General features: G+C 41.1%; 2 pseudogenes; both read right to left on the minus strand.

Annotated features, from left to right (window-relative positions):
- Window positions 1-401: 401 nt before the first annotated feature.
- Window positions 402-19,015, minus strand: LOC109386074 (protein C10 pseudogene; annotated as a pseudogene).
- Window positions 19,016-20,902: 1,887 nt separating this feature from the next.
- On the minus strand, window positions 20,903-21,610 carry LOC109386175 (ferritin light chain pseudogene; annotated as a pseudogene).
- Window positions 21,611-22,115: the final 505 nt, after the last annotated feature.

Below are 22,115 nucleotides of genomic sequence, written 5' to 3' on the forward strand. Positions count from 1 at the left end.
AAGATAAATTGTTTAGTAAATACACTGCAAAAAGATATATATATATATATATATATATATATATATATATATATATATGATGAAATAAAAACAAAAACCCGACAAAATAATGCCATACATGTTTTAGTAAGCCTATGTGTAGAAAAGCACATGTAAATGATAACTACATGATAACTGATAACAGTGGTTACCTCTGGGGAGGGAGGAAGAGAAGGGAAACAGGATTGGGGATGGTGACTGAGAGGACTGAAGCCATGTGCTTAAGAGCTAAGTGTCTTTCAAGGATAATGACTGCTTGTGTGATTTGAAATTAATTTTTTTTTAAGTCACAGGCACGTTTCTTATCCTCTGGGAAACCAAGGTCTTCCCTTCCTGGGCCGTGTTACAAGGGAGGTCAACCTTCATGGGGCCGCCATGCCGCCACCTGAGGCAGGCCCTTGGGGAAGCAGTGTCATGGGCAGCAGGAACAGCGCCTTCAGCTTGCCTGACAGGCTGGCGATCTCCGGATCCTGGGCTTCCTGAGACTTGACCAAGGGGGCAACCTTAAGGACACTTGCACCATCCCTGCTGAAGCCGGAGGCTTTGATAACCTGCTGAATCTGCACGGCCACGGGCACATGACCTGCAGCATCCTGCCCGTGTCGTTGCACGCATTGTCCCGAGCCTCCTCGGTGCGCACGGCGTTCTCTGGGGCCAAGAACACCTGTATCACCTCGGCCAGGACCACCTTGGCCTGTTCGAGGTGCAGGTTGGGCTGAGGCACACACCAGAGCGCAACTAAAGTTGCACGTGCTGCAGAACACCAAGGAAATGCTCAGGAACGGTGGGACGTCTACTTGATAGCCACTTTAGGCTGTGTGGTGGGGAGCCTTCCAGTAAGGACTGGAAAACTTACTAGACAAAATCGAAAAGAGCTGTAAGCATTTAGAAATTAATTTTTTTATAAAGGGCATTTGGCTGTGTAGCAGACATTGTCATGCCCCGCAACCCCTGCCCTTGTCCCCACTCCCTTATCAATTTGGTGCACACTGGCCCAACTTCCAAATGCTACCTCACCATTACTTTGCCTGAGGGCTTTCTCGAACCACTGGAGCCAGCTGTGCTGCTGCAGTCGGCTTTGCCACCCACGTGGGGAACCAGAAATGATGGGGAGTGAACCCCCAGAAGCAGCCCTCAACCAATGACTGATGGGAGTTGGTGTACCTCTCAGTCAGGGTCCAGTCAGGAGGCAGAAGCCACATTAGCTATTCTAACAGTATTTAATGTAAAAAAATGTTACGTAGGCATAAAGTTGTTAAGTAGGTAACTCAAATGGTGAAAAGGGAACGCTAAGGTATCATACAGAGAATAATCACAAGAAGCTGCTACCACCCCCAGGGCTGGGGTACAAAGGAAAGAGAATGAAATTCTTACAACTTAGAAGCTTGGAGAAAGGGCTCTCTGGGGCTGGACCCCAGACCCCTGAGGAGGGGGCACTGCTCACCTCATGCTGGTGTTTCTGATGGGGGTACGATAAGGCTGGTTCTGGGAATGTCGAACGATGCCAGCTGTAGACACAGAAAGGCGCTGCTGGTGTAGGCAGTAAGGAAATGCTCCTGAGGGGATGCTGACAGAGGCAGGAAGCTGCCATGAAGGAACAGGAAGAACAGAGCGTTTCAGTTCCTCCACCCTCCTCCAGCCTTGCAGTTTCCCTGTAGCGTCCCCTATAGGCAGAGTCTAACAGGAAGCCGCTGGCTCAGCAGAAATGTGGATGGGCCAATCCCATGCCCAGAATCAAAAGGTAGAGTATAGAACAGTGAGTTTGCAGCTTAATAGCTTAATAGCTGAATAACACACACAAAAATAAAGAGAATAGTTTCATGAAGCCCAGTTTATCTACCACTCAGCTTCAACAGTTATAACTACTTAGGCTTTCATATATTCCCCTCCATATTTTTTCCCCTGGAGCATTTTAAAGCAAATCACATAATTTCATCCATAAATATCTAAGTATCTACCAGGATATGAACTTGAAGAACACAATACCAGGGCCGGCTGGGTGGTGCAGTTGGTTAGAGCGCAAGCTCTGAGCAACACGGTTTGCCGGTTCGATTCCCACATGGGCCAAGCTGAGCTGCTGCTGAACTGCCAACAGGTGGCAGGATGGCTCAGCTGGTGAGAGCACTGTGCTCCTAACAACAAGATTGCCGTTTGACTTCCGCATGGGATGGTGGGCTGTGCTCCCCCACAACTGGATTGAAAGCTGCTGCTGGACTTGGAGCTGAGCTTGCGCCCTCCACAACTAAGACCCTCGACAACTAAGACTGAAGGCTAAGATTGAAGGACAACTTGACTTGGAGCTGATAGGTCCTGGGAAAAACATATTGTTCCCCAATAAAGTAAAAAAAAAGATACCATTATCACACCTAATAAAATTAACACTAATTCCTTAATATAATCTAATACCCAGTCTGTGTTCAAATTTTCCTGATTGTCTCAAAAATGGCTTTTTACAGTTGGTTTCCTTGAATCAAGACCCAAATAATGTCCAGGTCGAGCCGTTGCTCAGCATCCTAGCTGTGGAGGGCAGCATCACTGGCCCTCATATGTGGGATCCGAACCGGGGCCCTCCGGCACCCCAAGCCAGTTCTTAACCATTGCGCCACTCGGCCAGCCTTACTTTTTTATATCATTAATTCACCAAGGAAATCATGTTGTGTCTTTTAGAATGTGCTATATTCTAAATTTGTCTGGTTGTAGCCTGTTGGTGTCATTTAACATGTTCCTCTGTCCTTTTTATTTTCTGTAAGCTGATAGTTACATCTGGAGCCCTAGTTAGATTCAGGTTCAATGTTTTGGCAATATTTCATAGGGGGCTGTGTACTTCTATTACACCTTATTGGAAGCCATGATGGAAATCTTTTTTAAATTTAAGTATAATTTTTAAATTGAAGTAAAACTATTAAATTGAGGTATACTTTACCTACAGTAACATGCACAAAAATTAAGTGAACAGCTTGATGAATATTTACATAGTATGCAACCATGTAACTTCCACTTAGATCAAGATATTAAAGCATTTCCATAACCCAGACCATTCCTTCATGAAATGGTGATTTCCAATTCTATCATTCTTGCAGAGCTGGCCTTATTATTATTTTTTTAAAACTTTTTTTATCAGGGAACAGTGCGTTTTCCCAGGACCCATCAGCTCCAAGTCAAGTAGTTGTCTTCAATCTAGCTGTGGAGGGCACAGCTCCTTGGCCGATGTGAGAATCAAACTGGCAACTTTGGTGTTGTGAGCCTGCACTCTAACCACCTGAGCTGACAGCCCCAGAGCTTGCCTTATTTTATAATGAAGAACTTTCTCATCAATTCTGGATGCTCTGAAATATAGTCAGGCAGGATAAATGTTTAATTTTATTTCCTTTCTTTGCCAATTTTATGATTAATAAATTGATGTCCTAGCAGCCTCCAAAAAGTGACCATTGAGGTTTTATTTATTTTTAGTACCATTATGAACTCATAGAGTTTTAAAATATTTGATGTATAAATATACTACTCTACAGTCATAATGCTTTTTGATGCTCAGATTGTCCAATCTTGGGCCAGTGGAAACCCTTTAAAAAATTGGTTCCTTAGTCCTTTAATATGACTCTAGTAGTCCTTAATTTCTAATAAGATAGGATATTCCAGGTTCATCTTTTACACATCCAGCCTCAGAATTGAAATTAGCCATTTACTTAAGGAGTTCTACATGTTTGTTTGTTTTAAATTATATTTAATCACCACAACTTGGTTGCTGGGTATTTATTGTCATTTCTTTTAGGTCTTTTCAGTGCACAGAGCCAGGAAAGACATTTTTTTTTTAATATTTTTATTGGGGAATTGGGGGAAGGGGAACAGACAAGTTGCTGTCCTTTTGTTCTTCGGTCTAGTTGTGGAGGACATTGCTTCACTGTCCCAAATTGGCACCATCATTGCGTTCTTCCCGGGCAAGGCAGATCAGTCGCCGGCTTCTGGACGGCCGCTCACTGCGGCTGCTGGCCGCTCACGCTGGCTGCTGGCTACATACGGTAGCTCATGGCAACCCACTGCCACAGGGGCTGCAGCCTACACCGTCGCCGACGACTCACGGCAGCCCAGCTCCAGGTTGAGCTGTTGTTCAGCATCTTAGCCGTGGAGGGCAGTGTCACTGGCCCTCATATGTGGGATCCGAACCGGGGCCCTCTGGCGTCCCAAGCCAGCTCTTAACCATCACGCCACTCGGCTGGCCCAGGAAAGAAATTTTTAGAGAAAGAAAAATAAATTATGAATCAATACTGCTATTTCCAATCCAAATTAACGGTTAAAAGGTTTTTACTTATTTTCTTTGATTTTGTGTTTATATCTCTTTTTTCTCATGTATAAAATCTTAGTTCTTAATGATATTAACATAATGACCTATTTGCTTTATTCTGCTACATAGGTAGAATAGTGTCAGAGTAACAATACCGATGTTATTGCTAACAATTAGACCACTGAATGTCATTTAAGATTTATTTGCAGTTCTTTTTGTCCTTAGGATCCAACCCACTAGGCACATACAGTAAAAATTCTGTGATGCAGGGCCAGCTGAGTGGCTTAGTTGGTTAAGTGTGCGCGCTCTGAGCAACAGGGTTGCCAGTTCGATTCCCACATGGGCCAGTGAGCTGCGCCCTAGCTGAGCTGCTGCTGGGCTGGTGAGAGCACATACTCTTAGCAGCAATGTTGCCGGTTCGACACCTGTATGAAATGGTGGGCAGCGCCAGCCCCCCATAACTAAGATTGAACACGGCACCTTGAGCTTAGCAATCGTGAGCTGCCAACAGGCGGGCAGATGGCTCAGTGGGCAAGTGCAGGTTCAGCTCTCGCATGGGATGGTGGACTACACCCCACGGCAACTAGATTGACAGTGGCGACTGGACTTAGAGCTGAACTTGTGCCCTTCACAACTAAGATTGAAGGACAACAACTTGACTTGGAGCTGATGGGTCCTTGTAAAACACAATGTTCCTCTTCCCCAATTCCCCAACACTGTTCCCTTCCCCAATTCCCCAATAAAAATCTTTTTTAAAAAATTAAAAAAATTCTGTGTTTGCAAGTCACTTGAAATAATTATTCTCTGTGTAGTTTTGCCACCAACTTGATACACAGTTATTTAGGTTCATTTGTTTCAGTTTTTCTTCAATTTTTAATGACTGGTTTTTTTCTTTATTATATTCAGATTTTAAATTATTTTAAACAATTTGATGGTTCCAATGTGTATTAGTGATATATTGCTGCATAACAAATTAAACCAAAGTTAGCAGCTTAAAACAAAAAACATTTATTATCTCCCGATTTCAGAGGATCAGAAATCTGAAATGGCTTAGTTGGGTACTTCTACCTCAGGGTCTCTCCTGAAATGCAGTCAAGATGTCAGCGGGGCCTGCAGCCATCTCAAGGTTTAACTGGAACTGGGATGATCTGCTTCCAAGTTGGTTTACCCATGTGGCTGTTGGCAGACCTCAGATCCTCACCACATGAGACTACTCAACAGGGCAACTGGTTTCCCCCAAAGCAAGTGACCCAAGAGAAAGTAAAACCGAAGCCACATTGTCTTTCACAGCCTAATCTTGGAATTTACATACCATCACTTCTGCCAAATTCTATTATTGGTCACACAGACCAATTCTGGCACGTTGTCAGTGGGAACTTGACAAGGATAAAAACCAGGAGGGGGAATCCTTGAGGGCCATCTTTTACACAAACCAAAGATATAAACCAAGGTGTATTCAGAGAGGTCTAGCTTCCATTTTTGTGCTTTCCACATTCTCTCTTTTCCCCTTTAGGAAACCACTTTTACTAGTTCTTGCTTTACCTTTCCATTGTTTTGTTTTGAAAAATATCAGAAAATATGTTCCTATTTATATTCCCTAAATATACTCCCTTCCATACAACTTTTCTGTACCTTGCTTTTTTCAGTTAAAACCATGTTGTGCAGATCACCTAATAGCAACACACAGAGATCTTCCTTACTCCATCTTTATAGCTTCATTAAAGTCCATTATATAGATATACTGTAGCTTAAATAAAAATTTAATAGCCTCATTGTTTATTAATTCTTCTCCAATTTTTGGATGTCTAAGCTGCTTATAATTTTCATCATTATAAATAATGTTGCGGGCCGGCCGAGTGGCGTGATGGTTAAGAACTCGCTTGGGATGCCAGAGGGCCCCAGTTCGGATCCCACATATGAGGGCCAGTGACACTGCCCTCTACAGCTAAGATGCTGAACAACAGCTCAACCTGGAGCTGGGCTGCCATGAGTCGCCGGCGACGGCGTAGGCTGCAGTCCCTGTGGCAGTGGGTTGCCATGGGCTACCGTGTGTAGCCAGCAGCCAGCGTGAGCGGCCAGCAGCCGCAGTGAGCGGCCGTCCAGAAGCCGGCGACTGATCTGCCTCGCCTGGGAAGAGCACAATGATGGTGCCAACTTGGGCCAGTGAAGCAACATCCTCCACAACTAGATTGAAGAACAAAACGACAGCAACTAGTCTGTTCCCCTTCCCCCAATTCCCCCAGCACTGTTCCAATTCCCCCATTAAAAATCTTAAAAAAAAAAAAAATAATAATGTTGCAACAACTATCTTTGTATATACAGGTTTTTCTGGATATAGGGTTATTATTTTAGACTACTAGACTCACAGATACAAATTTATTAAGTCAAAGGTAAAAATAATTTTTATGCTCTGTTTATGTATTGCTAAATTGGTTCACAAAAGAGCTATACTGCATTATATTTCCACCTACTATGTAGAGAGCTCATTTTCTTTGTGTTCTTATCTGAATTGGGTGGTCTAATTCTTTTTAGTCTTTACTATTTTGACAGCTATATCTAACTATATTCTGTTAGCGGCCATGTATTTTCACATCATCTTTTAGTACTAAGTTAGTTTACTTTATTACCCTGTATTTCAAAGGTAACTTACTAATTTAGAAACTATAATATATCAAATATCATTTTTTTACTATTTAAATTTATTTCTCTGTATCTTTAACCTTAAGTGCATGTGGACATATAGAATATTTTTCTGAGCTAGTAAATATTTAGTATTTACATGCAAGACTATATATGTGCAAAAATTATAAAGTGCACTAATGATTATACAAGAGTCATCTAAAATGCAATAACAATTATTCCAACCATTTTTTTAGTACAATGTATTCATATATTTGGAGATAGTAAAATATTCAGATTATGTTGTTGGATTTGTAGCACTATGATTTTTTTTTTACCATAATAATAGCTGTTAAACCCTTTTCACTAAGAAAATATAAACCAAAGTTAGAGATCTATTATTTATGGACTACATATTCAATAAATGTTCTGAAAACAGTACTGCCATGCTTCCCAATAAGATAGCTATGATATATGTTCCTAAATTCATGTCATCATTCTTCATTGGCTTATTAGCAAAATGATTTTTTTTCTCCTTTTTCTTTTCTGAGTGATATTTAAAACATATTTCTGGTACTTATACAGAGTGCAATTTATAGGTCATGGAAATATTCATGTTATAAAGTACTTTTGCATAGCTTTTCTGCTGCTACTGCAAATACTAATTATGAATATACATTTAGGTATTCTTCTTTTTTAAAAATTTTATTTATTGGGGAACAGAGTGTTTTTCCAGGACCCATCAACTCCAAGTCAAGAAGTTGTTTCAATCTAGTTGTGGAGGGCGTGGGGATCAAACTGGCAACCTTGGTGTTATGAGCACTGTGCTCTAACCAACTAAGCTAACTGGTCGCCCCTATTTAGGTTTTCTTAACACCCAGCCATTTTCCTGAAATGTAAGGTGACTCAACGGCAGAGCCCTCCAGGTATGGAGGTGGAAGTGGGGATCAGTAACACCAAGACCACCTGCAAATCTTCCATTTCATTGTTATCAATAAACAATTCTAACAAACTGTGTTGAAATGCCCTGAAATTCCTCAGACCCACTTTAGAAGAAAACACTATTAATCAGTATGTTTCATGCCTTGACCAGCAAAACAACTCAGGCTTGCTGGAATTAACCCTTACAGAACAATAGCAAAACACTGATTATATCTCAATACTTTTCAGAAAGCTAAAACAGTTCAAAGCACTTTTTTTTTTTTGGCCCACAATGCAAAAATTAGCAAACATGGGGCTGGCTGAGTGGTGCGCTGCTTAAGAGTTGGCTTGGGAGCGCCAGTTCTGAGCAGCAGGGCCCCGGTTCGGATCCCACATGAGGGCAAGTAATGCTGCACCCTCTACAGCTAAGATGGTGAACAACAGCTCGACCTGGAGCTGGGCTGCCGAGAGTCGCAGGGATGGAGTAGGCTGTAGCCCCTGCTGCAGTGGACTGCCGTTAGCTAGCTTGAGTGGCTGGCAGCCGGCGTGAGTGGCCAGCAGCCGCATGAGCGGCCATGAGACACCGTGAGCAGCCATCCAAGGTCCGGCGATCGATCTGCCTCAGCCGGAAGAGCACAATGATCACAATACCAACATGGGCCAGTGAAGCGACATGCTCCACAACTAGACCGAAGAACAAAAGGACAGCAACTTGTCTGTTCCCCTTCTCTGATTCCCCAACGCTATTCCCCTCCTCCAATTCCTCAATAAAAATCTTTAAAAAAAAAATTAGCAAACATGGCCAGCAAAAATCAATACAGAATGCAAATTAAAACTAGGTGCTTTTTAAAAACTAAAATTAATGAGAATGTTAATATCCAGTGTCAGTAAAGATAAGCCTCTTTCTTCACTGCTCAGGTAAAACAATTTTTTAGAGCCTTTTTAAGGTACAGCCTAGTAATGTGCATCAAAATTCTTTAAAAGTTTCATTCCCTGTGCCTAGAAATTACATATGTAGCATTTCATTCTGAAGAAATAATTGAGGATATGGGAAGAGAAAAATTACAAGGATGTTTATTGCAGCATAGTGAATAATAGCAAAAAAGCTGGAAACAACTGAATGTCCAGCAATACGGAGGCTGTTTCAGCAAGTTCTATCCATATGCAATTATTCAAAATCATTCTGTAGAGGTCTATTTGTGGCCGGTCTTGTTAGTCATATGTCTAATATCTTTTCCTTTTTTCTTCTATGCTAGGAGAACCCAGAGATTGTTTAGGGCAGCTGCGTTCACTGTTCCAGGCACAAAATCAAGACAATCCTGTTCCTACTTGCCCAACTTCCCCTGCACCTAGGGGATGAACCTGTGATCCAGTTCTGGCCAATTACATATAAGAGGAAGTCTGCTGGGGACTTCTGGGAATGTTTTTGGTTTCCTGATAAAAAGGATAGACACGGTTGATGCCAGGAATCACCTACTGTGGACCTTCTGTTAAGTGAGACTGACTCCGATTTATTAAGCAAAGGTCGGCTGGGTTTTCTGCTATTCCGAGTCAAGTTTTCCTAAATATGGTGGATTCTGTGACTTGATGCTCAGATAAGCCTTTAGGAGTCCCAGCTATGGGGAGTGCTACAGGCTGACAGCCTTCATCTGCCAGCTATCTCCAGGAGTTGTTCTTTGTTGAAGTCAGCTGCCTTGCCTAATGTCATGCCCTCTTCCCCAGGGGACAGCCCACATGTAACAACATAGAAGTGTAAAGGCCCAGCTTTCTTTCTTCAATTGGGACGTTACAGGACCCTCTAAGCTACAAAGCTGAAGCCCTTATTGCTCCAGCACCATTGTCCAGCTAGCCCTCCTATCTAATCCTACTTTATTTCCTTCCCCCACACATGTTGATACTGAAAACACTACCTAATAAACTTCCTGCACACAAATCTCTGTCTGAATCTGTTTCCTGGGAAACCCCACCCACAACACTCGTGACACATTTATTCACATGAAAAGATGTTCAAAATATATTGATAAATGACAAAACAACAGGTTATAAAATAGTATGCATGATGCCATCCTGTTTTCTTATACGGATTACATATCTGCAGAGAAAAAAATATCTGGAAAACTTTTTAGGAGATAAGAGAATATCTTCATGATCTTGTGATAATGGAAAAAATCTTAAGACATAAAGAGTACAAACCATGAAGAAAGGCTTATACATTTGAATACATTTAAATTACACCTTAAGTTAATCAAAAGGCACTATAAAGACATTGAAACTATAAGCCACAAACAAGGAGACAATATTTTTATATTTTCAACATGATAATTGACAAAGCATTGTATCCAGAATATATAAAGAATCAACTAGAAAAAGATGAATCCAATAGAAAAGAGAACAAAGAATATGAAAAGGCAATTCACAAAAGAAAAACCATACATGGTAAATAAAATATTAAGACTCTTGATCTCAACAACTCTCAGGAAATGTAAAACATTTTTCACCCATCAGATGGACAAAAGTGAAAGAAATTGATTGATAATATCCAGTGTTGGCAAGAGTGTGGGGAATCAGGCATTGATATATAATATTTTTAAAAATCAGTCTTCTTATAGGTAATTTGTCCCAGGTTTTTTGGAGAGTAATTTTTTTTTAATTTAAGATTTTTATTGGGGAATTGGGGAGGGGAATGAGGAGGGGAACGATGTTAGGGAATTGGGGAAAGGGAACATTGTGTTTTTCCAGGACCCATTAGCTCCAAGTCAAGTTGTCCTTCAATCTTAGTTGTGGAGGGCGCAGCTCAGCTCCAACTCAGTTGCCACTTTCAATCTAGTTGCAGGGGGGTGCAGCCCACCATCCCAAGCTGGAGTCGAACCGGCAGGCTTGCTGCTAAGAGTATGCGCTCTTACCAACTCAGCGTCAGCTCAGCTTGGGCGCAGCTCACTGGCCCATGTGGGAATCAAACCAGTGACCCTGTTGCTTAGAGCTCGTGCTCTTAACCAACTGAGCCGCTCGATTGGACCTGGAGAGTAATTTTTAATAGCAGAAAAGTTTAAGCAACTTAAATTTCTACTGGGGAATAGATAAACTATGGCACACTCTATGGGGCAGTAAACAGAAGCCAAAAAGAAAGAGGCCAATGCATATGTGCCAGATATTTCCCCAAAGTTCTTGTCAATTTTACATTCCTACCAACAGGGTTTGAGAGTTCCAGTTGCTCTACATCCTCACCAACATTTGAGGTTGTCAGTCATTTTAATCTAGCTATTCTAATAGGTATATGGAGGTATTTCATTGTGGCTTTAATTTGTATTTCTCTAATGACTGATGACCTCGATCATTTTTTCATGTGATAATTGGCCATTTGCTTACTTTCTTTTTAATAATTACAAGAGCATCAGCGAAATGTCTGATAACTTCAAGTGGTTTAAAATATGGTAACTGGAGCCCCTGAAAGGGGGGGAAGGACACAAAAACTATTTAAAGACATAGTGGACAAAATATTCCAAACTTCATGAAAATTATATACCCACAGATCCTAGAAACTCAACAAACACAATAAAACTAGAATTCTATACCTAGGAAAAATATCTTTCATAAAGTAAAGCAATATAAAGTCATTTTCAAACTTATGGAAACTGAAAGAATTTTTCGCCAGCACATGTGCAGTACAAGAAATATCAAAGGAAGTCCTTTAAGCAGAAGGAAAGTGATACCAGATAAAAATCTGGATCTACACAAAGGAATAAAGAGCACTAGAAAAGTAACTACATTGGTAGATAAATAAGATTTCTTCCTATTATGTAAATGTCTTCAAAGGATAATTGACTGTTTAAACAGATAATAACAATGTATTATGTGGTTTGTAACATATACAGAGAGTGCCAAGATAATGTATACACATTTTAAAAAGTAAAAACTGTATTGAAATTGTAATACTCAATATATACTGATAACCAAAGATGAATACAAGTCACATTTGACTTCTGCAATTATAAGAGGTGCTAAAAGTGGTAACTATGTGTCCAGACACTTCTGATTACCATGAACTACTACTTGAGCAACATTGACCAAAGTGTCCATTTGTATACATTTTTTTGGCACCACCAGTATAAAAGTTAAATGCATGGCAACAACAGCATAAAGGCCAAGAGGAGAGAAATGGAAGTATATACTATTGTAAGGCTCTTATACTATGGTAAGTGGTATAACATCACTGAAAGGTAGATTGATAAGTTAAATGTGTGTACTATAAACCCTAAGACAACCACTAAAATTAAAAATATATATCTGGGGTGGCCGGTTGGCTCAGTTGGTTAGAGCACAGTGCTTGTAACACCAGGGTTCCCTGTTTGATTCCCACATAGGCCAGTGAGCTGCGCCCTCCACAACTAGATTGAAAACAATGACTTGACTTGGAGCTGATGGGTTCTGGAAAAACACACTGTTCCCCAATAAAGTTAAAATATATATGTTAATATATATAAAATTAATATATATAAAGTATATATATCTACTTCATATATATATATATATATATATATATATATATAGTAGTTATTTACTATTGTGGCACAACAAATTACCNGACTTGGAGCTGATGGGTTCTGGAAAAACACACTGTTCCCCAATAAAGTTAAAATATATATGTTAATATATATAAAATTAATATATATAAAGTATTTAATACATATATATATATATATATATATATATATATATATATAAAATCTGTAGTTATTTACTATTGTGGCACAACAAATTACCACAAATTTAACAGCTTAAAACAATACCCATTTATTAGCTCATAGTCTTATAGTTCAGAAGTCAGGCACAGCATGGGTCAGTTCTCTGCTTAGTGTGTCACAAGCTAAAATTAAATTGTTGGCCAGGCAGAGTTCTTGTCTGGCAGTTCTGGGGGAAATTCACTTCCAAGCTAATTCTTTTTGACAGACCAGTTTCTTGTGCTTGTTGAATTGAGGTTTGCGTTTCCTGGCTAGCTATCCACTTGGAGTCATCCTCAGCTCCTAGAGGCCACCCACATTCCTTAACACATGGCCCCCTCCATTTTTCAGGAAGCAACAGCACAATCAATTCCTCTCGTCGTGCTTTGACTCTTTGACTTCCTCTTCTGCTATTAGCTAACAAATATGATAAAATGAAACCATATAAAATACTCAATTAAGAACCCCCCTCCAAAAAAAGCAGAAAACGAAGAAATGGGAACAACAACAAAAAAACAGGGACAGAGAGAAAACAAATAGCAAAATGTTGGACTCAAGCCTAACCATATAAAAATTACTTTACATGTAAATAGTTTAAATACCTCAATAAAAGGCTGCCTATAAGAAACTTAGGTATTCAGGAAAATCTTGCTTCAGTAATGGGGTATTATTATCCCTAGACTGATAATTGTTCCAGACCCACCTAACAAATAATGAAAGCAAGACCCTAAAAGATAAAAGCATGTCCACGAAATGAATTGCATCCCAGAACAAAGCTTAAGAATATTTATAAGAATACAAAAATATGCAGCACACAACAAGGTAAAATTCACAATGTATGGCATCCAATTAAAGACTACCAGGCATGCAGAGAAGCAGAGAAATGTGACCTGGGCTTAGGCAGGTAAGGATTTGTTAGCTACAACACCAAAAGAATAATCCCTCCCCAAATGATAAACTGGATTTCATCAAAATTAAAAACTTTTGTCTTTTGAAAGCCCCAAGAGAATAAAAAGACAAGCCACAGAATGGGGTAAAATATTTATAAAACACAAATATTTTAAACTGTGGCAAAATTCAGATAACATAAAACTTACCATCTTAACCGTGTTTAAGTGTACAGTTTAATAGTGTTAAGTACAGGGCCGGCTGAGTGGCGCGATGGTTAAGGGCTGGCTTGGGACACCAGAGGGCCCTGGTTCGGATCCCGCATGTGTGGGCCAGTGACGCTGCCCTCTACAGCTAAGATGCTGAACAACAGTTCGGCCTGGAGCTGGGCTGCCATGAGTCGCTGGCGATGGCGTAGGCTGCAGCCCCTGTGGCAGTGGGTTGCTATGGGCCACCGTGTGTGGCCAGCAGCCAGCGTGAGCGGCCAGCAGCTGCAGTGAGCAGCCGTCCAGAGGCCGGCGACTGATCTGCCTCACCTGGGAAGAGCGCAATGATGGTGCCAACTTGGGCCAGTGAGGCAACGTCCTCCACAACTAGACTGAGGAACAAAGGGACAGCAACTTGTGTGTTCCCCTTCCCCCAATTCCCCAGCACTGTTCCCATCCCCCCAATTCCCCAATTAAAAAAAATATATATAGTGTTAAGTACATTCATATAGTTGTACGACCAACCTCCAGAACTCTTTTCATCTTGCAAAACTGAAACTCTATACCCATTAAACAACTCCCCATTTTCCTCTCCACCTGGTCCCTGGCAATTACCATTCTACTTTCTGTCTTTGTGAATTTGACTACTCTAGGGACTTAATATAAGTCAAATCATACAGTATTTGTTTTTTTGTGACTGGTTAATTTTGCTTAGCATAATGTCCTCAAGATTCATCTATGTTGTAACATGTGTCAAAATTTCTTTCGTTTTTAAGGCTGAATAATATTCCATTGTGTGGATGTATCACATTCCTTTATCTATTCACTCGTGGATGGACAGTGGATTGTGTTTACTTTTTGGCTATCATGAATAATGCTGCTATGAACATGGGTGTACAAATATCTCTTTGAGTCTCTACTTTCAATTTTTTTTGGCCTATACCCAGAAGTGGAAATGCTGGGTCACATGGTAATTCTAGTTTTAATTACTAAGCATATATTTTATAAGAGATTTGTGTCTAAGATACATGAAAAATTCTCAAAACTTAATAATAAGGAAACAAACAACCCAATAAAGTTGGGGTAAATGATTTGAACAAACACTTCACCAAAAAAGATATATGAATGACAAGAAACACTTGAAAAAAAGCTAAATATCATTATTATCATTAGGGAAATGCAAATTAAAATCATGAGATACCACTACATACCTATTAGAATGGCAAAAATTAAGAAGACTGACTATACCAATTATTGGCAAGGATACAGAGGAACTGGAACTTTTCATACATTGCTGGTAGAAATGTAAAATAGTGCAACTACTTTGTAAAATATTTGGCAGTTTCTTAAAAATTAAACATACATCTACCTTATGATCCAGCTGTTCTACTCCTATATATTTATCCAAGAGAAAAGGAAGTATATATCCATAAAAAGACTTGTGTGTGACTATTCATAGGAGCTTTATTTGTAATAGCCAAAAATTGGAAACAACCAAGATGTCCATCAACAGGTGAATAGATAAATTGTGGTGTACCCATATGATAGAATACTACTCAACAATAAAAGAGATGAATTATTGATATATGCAACAATATGGACAATATGGATGAATTGCAAACTAATTATGCTGTGCAAAAGAAGCCAGACGATAATGAGTATATACTGTATGATTCCATTTATATAAAATTCTAAAAATTGCAAAATAACCTATAGTGTCTAAAAGCAGATCAGTAGTTGCCTGGGGCAAGGGTGGGGGAAGGAGTGACTGAAGGGAGGAATTATAAAGGGGCACCAGGAAAATTTTGAGAGTGATAAATATGGTCACTATATTAATTGTGGTGATGATTTCATGGATATGAAATATAATTATACATAATTAATACATTGGATTGTCAGAAAAGTCATGACGCATTTTTGCAACGAGAAACATAGAAAAATACATCATGATGTTTACGACAACCCAATAAAAATTACATATATAAAAAACCATATATAGTCTTCAAATTGTACATTTTAAATATGTGCTGATTTTTGTGTATCAATTATACCTCAATAAAAATATGCACAGAAACCTCCAGACGGGTTCCTCACCGCCCAGAAAAACTGGATATATGTTGTCCTACATAATCTTGACAGCAAGGAGACAAAAAATTTTGGCAGGGGCTTACCTTGTCAAGATTTTTTTAATCCAGTAATTTATTTTCTAAGTCTGTTCCCCACTCACACATGGATTCTCTTACAATAGAAAAGGCCCACCAAACCCAGATATAGAGCAGTGGAATAATAATTTCCTGGCTGTGGTGAAATATCAAAATTTGGGACTTTCATTTCTGGGAAGACGGAGTAAATGTATTTTTGCCTAGACTTTATATGTAAAATAAGCATAATAAAACTCTGGAAAGTGGAGAGAAAAAGGCAGGCCAGTTAGGGGTCTCACATCTCCCGCACTGGGTGGTTGAGAAGCCAGCAACCCAGAAACATCAACAAGCACAGATTTAATTAAAAAAAAAGTTCCACGAAAAGTCTGCACTTCTAACCAGAAGACCAGGAAAAGATTAGACTAGCAAGAAGATAGAAAACTTTTAGACAATAATCCTTCTACCCCAGCCAAACACCCCAGAAAAAAACTGTGGCCTGGGGCAGCCGGTTAGCTCAGTTGGCTTGAGCGCATTGCTCATAACACCAAGGTTGTCTGTTTGATCTCCAAGCCCTGCACAACTGGACTGAAACAACTACTTGACTTGGATCTGATGGGTCCTGGAAACACAAAACAAAACAAACAATACGCTGTTCCCCAATAAAAAACAACAAACAAACAAAAACAAACAAACAAAAAGCTGTGGCCCCACTCTGCCACTAAAGGCCAAGAGGGGAAGCTGTCCTCCCACCCTTGCCAGGCTGTAAAGATGTGCCCCAAACCACCCCTTCCCTCTTCCCCAGGTGGTATCAGAGAAGGCTGAGTGAGAAGGCAGGATTTACATCCCTGCTAGGTAGTAAGGAGCCTCCCACCCCTTGGTGCCACTGGAAACCACATGGGGAGCCTGGACTTCCACACCCACCAGGCAGTAACAAGGTGCCCTCCCCCTCCTCTCTGGGGTGGTGTCAGAGGAGACCTAGTGGAGGATCAGGACTTTCACCACCACTCAGTGGTTCTGAGGCCACCCCCACCATGGCGTCACTGAAAGCAGTAATGAAGCACCTTTAACCCTCCCAGCCAGGGTGGGTATCAGTGGAGGACTAGCGGGGAGCCTGAACTCCTAACCCTGCCTGACAGTAATAAGGAGCACACCCTCACACACAAGTCAACAAAGGCCCTGTGGAGAAACTGGACTTTTACCCCCATCTGGCAGTAGCAGGGCAGTGTCCATACTTCCCCTGCCTGAGCAGGTTTAGAGGAAATCTGCTAAAATACAGATTTAAATAATGTTTGGACTCTTATAACATCATGCCCGAAATGTCCCAGTTTCAATCAAAAATCACTTGTCAAACCAAGAACCAGGAAGATCTTGATTTATATAAGAAAAAGGCAACCAAGAGGACGGAATTGTTAGAATTATCTGATAAGGATTTTAAAGCAGCTGTCATAAAAGTGCTTCAATGGACAATTACAAACATGCTTACAAATTTGTTTTTTGAGGTATCAGCAAAGAAATCCAAGATATAAGGAAGAACCAAATGGAAATTTTAGAATTAAAATTGCAATAACTGAAATTAAAAACTTAATGCATGGGGCTGGCTGAGTGGTGCGTTGATTAAGAGTTGGCTTGGGATGCCAGCTCTGAGCAGCAGGGCCCCGGTTTGGATCCCACATGAGGGCCAATGACACTGCGCCCTCTACAGCTAAGATGGTGAACAACAGCTCAACCTGGAGCTGGAGTTGCCGGCGATGGCGTAGGCTGCAGTGGGGCTGCAATGGGCTGCCATAAGCTACCGTGAGTGGCCGGCAGCCAGTGTGAGCTGCCAAGAGCCGCCGTGAGCAGCCGTCCAGAGGCTGGCGACCGATCTGCCTCACCTGGGAAGAGCACAATGATAATACCAACATGGGCCAGTGAAGCAATGTCCTCCACAACTAGACTGAAGAACAAAAGGACAGCAACTTGTCTGTTCCCCTTCCCCAATTCCCCAATGCTGTTCCCCTCCCCCAATTCCCCAATAAAATCTTAAAAAAAAAATTAATGCATATACTCAACAGCAAAATATAGAGGACTGAGGAAAGAATCAGAGAATTTGGGGATAGAATAGAAATTACCCAACCTGAACAACAGAAAGAAAACAGACTGGAAAAAAAAAAAAAGAACAGAGTTTCAGAGACATGTAAGACTATCAAAAAAACTAATATACAGATCATGGTTGTCTCAGAAGGAGAGGAGTAAGAAGGCAGAGATGAAATAGTATTCAAAGAAATAATGGCTAAAAATTTCCCTAAATTTGACAAAAGACATAGACCTACAGATACAAGAAACTGAGCAAGTAGGATAAACCTAAAGAAATCTATGCCAAGGCTCATCATGGTCAAACTTCTGAAAATTTAAGACCAAAAAAAAAAATACCTTGAAAGCAGCCAGAGAGAAAGGACGCTCCCTACACGGGAAAAACAATTTGAATGATAGCAGTTTCTTCTCATCAGAAATCATGGAGGTCAGAAAGAAATGGAACATTTTTCAAGTGATGAAAAAAAAGAACTTTCAATGCAGAATTGTACAGCAGCAAAAATATCCTTCAGAAAAAAAAAAGAAAAAAAATATATATCCTTCAGAAATGAAGAGGAAATAATGACATACTCTGATGCCAAGAAAACTAGGAAAATTTATTGCCAGCAGACCTACCCTTATGAATGGCTAATGGAAATTCTCTAAAGAGAAAGAATGATAAAAAAAAAGAAGTCTTGGCCCATCAGAAACGAAGAAAAAGCGACAGAACAAAAATATGGATAAATAGACTCTCCTTTTCTTTTTGAGTTTTCTAAATCATGTTTGATGATTGAAGCAAAAATTTTAACACTGGATTCTGTAGTTCTCAATGTATGTAGAGGAAATATTTAAGACAATTATATTATAAAAGGAGGGTAGAGTCACAAAAGGAAGTAAGGTTTCTACACTTCACTTGATTGGTAAAATGTTGACACCAGTAGACTGATAATTATATATATAATGTACAGATGCTCCTCAACTTACGACGGAGTATGTCCTAATAAACCCATCATAAGTTGAAAATGTCATAAGTTGAAAATGCATTTAATACATCACAGCCTAGCCTAGTCTAGCTTAAATGTGCTCAGAACACAATATCCCCAAAACGCTGGCAACATAGCACACTGTAGAGTATCGGTTGTTTACCGTCATGATCCAGTGCCTGACTGGGAGCTGCGGCTGGCTGCTGCTGCCCAGCATCACGAGAGAGTGTCTTACTGCATATCGCTAGCCCAGGAAAAGATTAAACTTCGAAGTATAGTTTCTACTGCATATACATATTCAGTAGAATATGCTTCTCATCATCCTATAGTCGAACAATCCTAAGTTGAACCATCATAAGTTGGGGACTGTCTGTAAAACTTAGAGCAACCACGAAAAGTGCTATATAAAGAGATACACCCAATGAGCACTGTAGACAAATCCAAATGGAATTCTAAACAATGTTCAAGCAACCCACAGAAAAGCAGGAAAAAAGTTATTCCCGTGGCAAATGAGAGGCTGATGAGGGTGTGTGTGGAGGGGGTTAGAAGTGGAGGTTTCTCCATCTCTACGTCAGAGTTATTCCAGAGCTAAGTAACCTAGACCCTTTTGCTCAAGAAAGCATAGTCCATCCTACTGCTTTGCGGTACATTGGGGTGGGGACAGGGAGAGGAGCCTGCCACGCTCTTCCATGGAGCTTTGCCTTGGGAGTTATGGCGGGTTGGTGAACTGATACTTAAGGCCGGCTCTTCTCCAGCCGGCAGACCTATCATTCCACCCAAAGGGGCTCCTTGCCGAGGCTTCGGCTGGGCTAACCTTCAGAACCACAGGGGCTCCCTCCTGGAGCAGGATGGTACCTTTGCATTCTGACTACAAAACCCAGAAGCACTGCTTTGTGTGTGACCTATACTGCTGGAAAATTGGCGTTCAGATGGCTTGAAAAGGGCCTGATGCAACTTTGGCAAGGAAGAGAAGTAAGCTCGATACATTTGGAGCTATGCCCTAAATGCTTAAGCAATATTTGGGTTCAAAATCGGACAACCTTGGCAAACTCTTCCTGCCAGAATATAAAACTTATTTTAACAGACATCTTTAGTTTTGAACAATTAGGAAGAAAATGAATATTGAGTTTCAGAGTAGTTCAACTTCCCTTTCATTTTATTGGGGGACGGGAGTTCTGTATCCTTCTAGGTAGGTGGTGAGTTTTCGAGTCTCTGTAGTAGATTACCACGTCCTAGTGTTACCGTGCAAAAGGTCTGGCTGCTGGCCACCCGAAAGCCAAAACTCGAGAGGCCAGGTTGGTGGAAAGAAAAGCAGGGTTTATTCCAAAATGCCAGCATTAAGGGAAGACACTGGACCCCGTGTCACAAAGACTGACTTCCTTCTCTTAATACCACCAAAAGGTTTCATAGACATGCAAGGAAAGGCAGAACAAAGGAAGGAGAGGTTGTCCAGGCAACTTCAGGAAACGGCGCTTCCTAGAGGCTATTCTGCCCCAGGGTCAGGAGTGAACCCCATACACATGCAAAATAAACCCCTCCCAAATTACCGGGCCAGGTGTGCACACTGGTCCGAAGTAAACAGAACCATTGAAACTGGGTATGCATAGTAAATACACAGTAAACAGAGTCTTCCGAATTTGGGGGTGGGGGGACAGGGGGGAGGAGAGGGAAGCAAAGAAAGAAAGAAAAAAAACTTTCAAGAAGTCCCAAGCCAAACAACTGTCAAATCGAATTACATCAGAGGTTTAAATTTCAAAAATAGAAGCTATAGGGTCACCCTTACCCTAGGACCTGCTGGCCCTGTGTTTCTGGCTTCAACCCTGAGTCTCCCAGAAGAATGCCTCTGAAGAGTTTCCATTATAGATGCTTATCGTTTTTTGTTTGCTTGTTTGTTTTGCTGCAAAAAGCTTTATTGTTTCAATTTGGTCCACGGTATGGGAGAGGGCCCTGGGGTTGTTAGAAGGCTGCCTAGCTGTTTCAGGGAGAGTTTCAGGCAGAAGCCCAACACCAGGGGAATGCAGAGGGGCCCCCTCAAAGGCCTCTGGGCTCCAGTCTCCTAGTCGGGCTTGAGGGTGAGCCTTTCGAAGAGACACTCGCCAAGCCCAGCCTGGGGGCTGGCCAGCCTGCGGAGGTTAGTCAGGTGGTCGCCCATCTTCATGGTGAGTTTCACCTGCTCATCCAGGAAGTGGTTCTCCAGGAAGTCACAGACATGGGGGTCTGCGCGGGCAGAGCCCAGGGCGTGCAGATCCAAAAGGGCCTGGTTCAGGTTCTTCTCCATGGTCATAGCAGCTGCCATGGCATCCTGAGTTTTACCCCATTCGTCTTGGGAAGGCTTCTGCAGGTCCTGGAAGAGGGCGCGACCGTCACGCTGGTTTTGCATCTTCAAGGGACCTTACGCACCCTCCCGCTTCTCCTCCGCCAACTCACGGAAGAAGTGGCCCACGTCCTCTAGAGCCACATCGTCGCGGTCGAAATAGAAGCCCAGAGAGAGGTAGGTGGAGGAGGCCCGCAGATGCAAGTTGACCAGGCGGTTGACGGCGGCCTCCACCTCGGTGGCATAATTTTGACGAACTTGGGAGCTCATGGTTGCTCAGCAGTAAGTAGTTAAGCTCAAATAACGGTGTTAGCTGGTCTCAGAGGCCGAGGACGGCTGAGGTGGTTCCGAAGGTTGAGACTGTAAAAGAGGTTGGAGGGTGGTCGGAGGCTGGAAGAAGGGACGTCCCTGGGTCTGTTCCGTCCAAGCACTGTTGAAGCAAGAGACAGATCCGGGGGACAGCCGAGGGAACTCAGATACTTATCGTTTTTATGTTTTTTAAAAAGAAAAAAGGTGTTGGGGGCTATTTGTGCATTACACATCATTTATTATTCCAAATGCCATTTTAATAATTTCACCGTGAAAGTATCTTAAAATTCTTAGTAATGGCTTTGGTAACTTTAAATATTAAAATCGATATTAGGAAAAAAGAATAAGCTAGCCCATCTGCCCTTATAGACACAATATGTAGATGCTTAAGTTTAGCTGATTTGTGGAAAATTGAGATCTTTACAATCTTAAGTTTTCCAATCTAGGTTTCCACGCATCTCTACCAATAATGTTAATAGTATTTTATAGCTTTTTCTGTAGAATTTTTGTACAACTATGGTAGATTCATTTTCTGTATTTAATATTTTTGATGCCAATATAAATGATTTAAAGTTTCATTTCCTAATTATTTTTTGATGGCATGTAAAAATGCCACTAATTTTGTGTTTTGACATTTTATGCTCCA

The sequence above is a fragment of the Hipposideros armiger genome, unplaced genomic scaffold (assembly GCF_001890085.2).
Source record: "Hipposideros armiger isolate ML-2016 unplaced genomic scaffold, ASM189008v1 scaffold_7, whole genome shotgun sequence".
NCBI classification, from domain to species: Eukaryota; Metazoa; Chordata; class Mammalia; order Chiroptera; family Hipposideridae; genus Hipposideros; species Hipposideros armiger.